Here is a 6,000-nt window from a genome sequence, read left to right as displayed (position 1 = left end):
TCTCAGATGTATCAAATTACTATAATATTTTTTTCTACAAAAATTCCAGAAAATAGCAATCTAAACAGGTTATGGTTGGAAAATATTTCATGAGAATATTCAAAAAAATTTTGGGTTAAAAGCACTAAACTCCCCTAATGTTTGATGTCATTTGTATTTTTTTTTCCTAACATTATTTTCGTTGCATTTTGTCCCTTCCGTAAAGTCACATCAATTTTTACTCTTAAAAAATGCCAAAAGTTGTAATTTTCCTCTTTATCTCCATTTCCCTCCATTCTTCTTTTTTCTTGCCCAAACTCCTCATATCACCCATTTTTAGAGATGCAATTTTTTTTTTTTTTTGAAAATGGAAATTTATGTTCCCAAAAATTTCACTTTTATTTAAAAATAATGTACCCATATTAAGAAAATTTAAAACCTTGCTATTGCTAACAATATTGCTCGTCAGATTGTCAACATCAATAAACAAAAGGTAACATATAATGTGGTAAGATATTTCTCATGCACGTTAGGGATGTAATCGAGCCGAGTCGAGCTCGAGTATCACTATACTCGAGCTCGACTCGACTCATACATACAGAGGCTCGAGCTCGACTCGAGCTCGATCGAGCCAAGAAAATCGATACTCGAAGATCGACTCGAAGAATTTCCTCAGGCTCGAGACTCGACTCGATAAGGCTCGATCTTTAATCGAGCCTTATCAAGTCGAGCCTTATCAAGCTTTTTGACTCGATTTGACGAAAAAAACAGATCAAAGGTGATGTTTTGGGAAGAAGTCCAACAGAAATGAAAACTCAGGATGTTGATCTGAGACCATCATAACCAATGCCTAGAAAGTTCTACAGTGCAGCATTTCCCCAAAGAAGAAACCATTTTTGCATTTCTCAGACGTGCAAATGCAGCAAGCAGGCTAACAGCTACCACAAACCCATACACAAGCAGAAATTACAGAAAACTAGGATTAGCTTGTTCAGGAGCAGTGGCATGACAGATCTTACTTAGATAATAGTTCACACTAACAAGCATATATATCAAACCTTGAAAAGGCACAAAAAGTTTTAGATCAAATCAAATACCTTTCTATCCAACTCTTTTATTATTTTTTATTTTCTTTTTCAGGGATACTGAAGGTAATCTATGATAACATGTTACGCCTAAAGTTCCAATCCCCCTGCTCTCTCCCCGTTCTTAAATCCCCACCCCTCTCCTGCTGGAATTAAAAAAAAAGGAGCAAATGATGAAAGCATGAAACAGCCATCCTAAAGATTTGCCACCATTTCTTATCATCTATATGTGCCATCATTTATCCAAAACCAAGGAACTCAGCCACGAACTAAGAGCTACCAGCAAAGAAGTCTATCAATACTGCAAACACTTAAGTTCATGAGCACGAGTACTACTTCAGCTGACACTGGCGCATAAACAGCTTTAGCAAATCCGATATCCAACCATACATCATGATATCTAATATCCAAACATAAGCAATAACACAGTACAATGCATGGTGAACGCAGACAAAATGTCTACCTTGGACCAGGGCCACGGCGCTTGACATCTAATATCCAAACATAGTACAATAACAGAGCACAATAACATAGCACAATGACATCTTCCATTTCATCCTCTAACAAATGCCCTTCTGCTGCCGCTAGATATGCCTCTAACATAATGAATGAATCTTTCTAACGGGTAAAAGGTGGAATTTTTCCCCAAGGCCTTAACTTTTAAAGGCTGCACAACCGGAGAGAGCTTCTTGTGTATAAAATACAAAGCTTATGTTATATCACACCTAATCTAAACTACTACCACAGTTACAGTTTGCAATTGGAAGCTCAGATTTCGTCCCCTTATCAATTCAGGATAACAAGTTTCCTAGTCGATCTTGGCCCATTTTAATGCCAGAGACACAGAGCCAAAAACAGAGGAGCACTTACCTAAGTGAGCCAGAGATGAGCAGTGATGAACCAGCGATGAACTAGTGAGATCTTGGTGCTTCGTCTTCGACACTCGGCAGCGATGAACCAGCACGGCAGGACACAGCCGACAGGAGACGTAGAGCGCGGCGGACTGGCGGAGGCCGGAGAGTCAGAGAGCAGCTTCGATTTGGGACTTGGGACTTGTTAAGGCGATGGCGATGGCGATGGAGTCTCACAGATGCGGCGAGCAACGGCGTCGGCGACGAACGGAGTGAGGGTGTAGATCTAAATCAGTCAGAGTCGGCTGCCGGCTGGTAAAGTGAATTTTTTTGCTAGGCTTTCTTCGAACAGAGAAGAAAGTCCCGCAGTCGGCACAGAGAACTGAGAAGGAAGAAAGTCTTTTCTTCCATTTTTTTTAGACATTTTTTCTTTTTAGTGTTTTTTAAAATTATGTTATTACTTTTTTGCCATTATAGGATTTTATTATAAAGAAGGTAATATTGTAAATTTCATATAACTTATACCCATAATGGTCATTTTATAATTATAATAAATATATATTATTTAAATTATAAATATTTTATTTAATTAACTCAGGCTCGTCGAGCTACTCGACGAGCCTCGAGCTCGGGAAATCGGGCTCGATACTCGACTCGTTTAGGAGTCGAGTAACTCGAAACTCGACTCGAACTCGGTCAACCCGAGTTCGAGTCGAGTTGTTGACCGAGCTACTCGCGAGTAGCTCGCGAGTAGCTCGGCTCACTAACAACTCTAATGCACGTGTTAGTAAAAATTTGAACAAAAAATTTTGTTGTTAAAATTATATGGTATTCTTTTTTGGTAATTATTTTATGATTTTTTTGGACATGAAATGATTTTATTTTAAATTTTAAAATAGATTCCAAAGGCATGTAATTTTTTTAAAGTGGTTGGAACTCATTTTAATGACATTCCTTTGGAACAATAAGATCCAATCTCCCAATTCTTCCTCCAAAATGCAATGAAATATAACGATAAGAGAGATTTTTTTAATTTTTATTATGAATAAAAGGAGTCGAACTTAAAATCTTTACTTTTACTTATATTTTTTTTCTTGTCAATAAAAAAAATTCACTTATCCTTCCTCCCCCGTCGCTAAAAGAGCAAGTGCAAATGTTACCAAACCTTAGGGGACTGATTGCTTTTAACCCTATTGATTTGTGAAGAACTTGCAATGTAAAGGGGACATCGGGATTGAGACGGGAGGACAAGGGGACCCAGTGAGTTGACTGGGAGACAAAAGTACAAGTACCCACGGTAAATTAAAAAACGAGTGAGTAACATGTTTATGTACTAGTCATCTATCCGAATCACAGAAAAAGTGAGCCTGACTTTTACCATTCCACGTAAGTGATTTTTTCAGAGACGACTTTTAGGCAACTTGTTACTTTCCCCCCCCCCCCCCTTTTTTTTTCTTCCCCATTGAGCTCCAACCCTCGCACGGCAGTGCATCAATCGTCAAAATAGAAACAATTGCCCTCCAAAAGCAGGAGAAAGATAGAAGAACAGTCAGAGATGTTGGCACAGTTGGACCACCCGACCGTTGGTGGCAGAGACTGACTGACGTCATAAACCCCCATTCAGCCACCAACCTACCGTTGCCCAATATTATAACGGCAAACGCCCCTCTCGGGCAGCTGCTGCTGCTCATAGTCCTGCACGTGCCGCCTCTTTCGACACTCTGTTAAGAGGGGGAAAAAAATGGATGAGGGGCAGGAGCTGTCATCATCAAAAAGACCGCTCCTCAGCTGTTCACGGTCAAGATTTGGTCTAAAAAATTTATACGATTTAGATTATTTCTTGTATTTTATTTTTAACAATGTGTATGGAGTCCATAAAAATTTGTTTTAAAATTACACGTTATGTAAATAAAGTTATGTCGTGTATAAATAAAATTATACGATGTGCAAAATACATAAAATCGCAAGAAACGATTGCACCTGTAGCTGTTACTGCTCGTGGTCCGAAAAAAATGGAGAACGAAAAGGACCTGCTTGCTGTAGACCTGTTGCGGTACTGCTGCAATTACTCCTACCAACGTCTCTCTCGTGGCTGACGCTTTTCCCTAGTGATAATTTCTTTTGACATTGGAGGCTGGAAGGAACTTTTGCACCGCAGCTGCAGCCTGCCCTTGCAGTTTCCGCCAACCGGCTGGAAACCCCACTTCTTTTTAGTAGTAATTTTTTTTGCTTTTGCTTTTTCTGCGTTATATGGCATCCATTTTACCTCAATCGCGCAACGACATACATTGAACTAATTACAAGCCTCTACCCACTGAAAATTGCTTCAGAGTAAGGGTGTGCGTGCAAAATGAAAATGAGCATCTTGGGAGCACTCATCCAATTGCTTGGTCAACGGATCTTCTCATCTCGACTTTGATCGAGTTCAAATCAATTTTTTAGAACATGTTCGATTGTGACTGGTCATATCTTTGATAGTTCTTCGAGTCTTATCAAACATTAATAGATTTATATGGTTTAAATTACATAAGTGTTCGGAACTTATTGAAAAAATTTCAACCCTTCCCTTCTTTGTTACAACTAGTTTAATGGGCATTGGAGTCAATTTTTTCCCTTTAAAAATTTGAAGGAGTAAGAAATTCCTAAAAAACCTAAACCATAACTTAACAATCGAACTCAACCGCACGATCTCATCGAGTCGAATTTGAACTGCTATTCTTCTATTCAATCGATCTTGAGCATAATTTTTAGAGTCAAACTCGAGTTTGTGCTCAAATTGACTCGATTGCATCCCTAATTTCGGGTACTTGAATCAAAGCCTCACTTGTATTGTACCAAGTTAAGTTGACACATTGACTGAAACATGCAGCAGCCGGACCAAAGAGATTCAGTCCAGTTGTTATTTAGCCCAATTGCTGTTTACAAGTCGAATCAGCCGGTATCACACCACCACTCTTTTTTCAGTAAAAACAACTTTTGGCTGATTAAGCAACCTAGCAAACTGACAAGGGATTTGTGAGAATTTAAGGCCTTGCTAACCTACTCGTACTAGCATTTACTTGCGGAGGAGATAAATTTTAGTTGCTGCCTTTTTACTGTAGTATTTTGTCTTCCGTAACCGGAAAAAGCTTTTTAGCAGATAGGAATGAATCCACTCCAAATTCTTGTACTCCGCCACGTAAAAAGTAGCATTCCCTTTCCGGCAGGTACACTAACAGAAGATTCTCTCAGCCTTAAAGCAAACCACGAACCAATTACAGGAGGAAGGAGACCACAAAATTCAATACCTGGCCACTCCAAATAAAAGAGCTTAATGCAGCCGGTGTAAGCAAATCCAATGGTTACATCAGTGAATCGAAAATCACCCGAGAAGGAAACAGGGCATTCCAAACTCAACGGGCACCCATTGAAATCTCATGTAGACCCCAGACCAGACATGGTATAAACAGTAAACTGCATGTTATTTAGGGCAGCAAAAGAAAAGAGGGCCCTATATCATATGAGGAAACTCCCCCAACTCTCCTCCAACCGAGGACGGACAGACTGAAAGTGAAACTACTGCCGTATAGGGAAGTGGTTCCCAAGCTGGAAATCTGTACGGGTGCAATTCACCTGGGCCATTAATGGGAAGGATTATTTTACCAGCTGCCTCCCTGGCTCGTGACAACGGCGAGGACGAGGAGTCACGAATTGCAGAGCAGAAAAGGACAACCCGTCAATGCCTTTTAGTACTATTAATTAAGGATCAGTTAGTACCAAATGAAACAGGAATTAAAGTTCATCGGACAGTATTCTTGAGGCAAGCGCAAATGAAAAGGGGATGATAAAGAAAACGGCAAACCAAGGCAATTTCCTCGACAACAGAACAGGAAGCTTCACTCGGCTTCCTGTGTTTGTCTTTATCGTTAAAATTCCATGGAAAACCTGAGACAACGACATCCTGGAAATCTTATGAAAAGAAGGCTGGTTCAGCAGCTCTCATCGTGCAAGTAACCAAAGTTAATGGTAGTACTCTAGTAGGGTGTTCACATCATCTGAACAGGTTAAACGATACGCTAACCTCCATCACTTTTACTTGCTGCTGG

Source organism: Coffea eugenioides, chromosome 7 (genome assembly GCF_003713205.1).
Source record: "Coffea eugenioides isolate CCC68of chromosome 7, Ceug_1.0, whole genome shotgun sequence".
Taxonomy (NCBI): Eukaryota; Viridiplantae; Streptophyta; class Magnoliopsida; order Gentianales; family Rubiaceae; genus Coffea; species Coffea eugenioides.
This window is presented reverse-complemented; position numbering follows the sequence as displayed.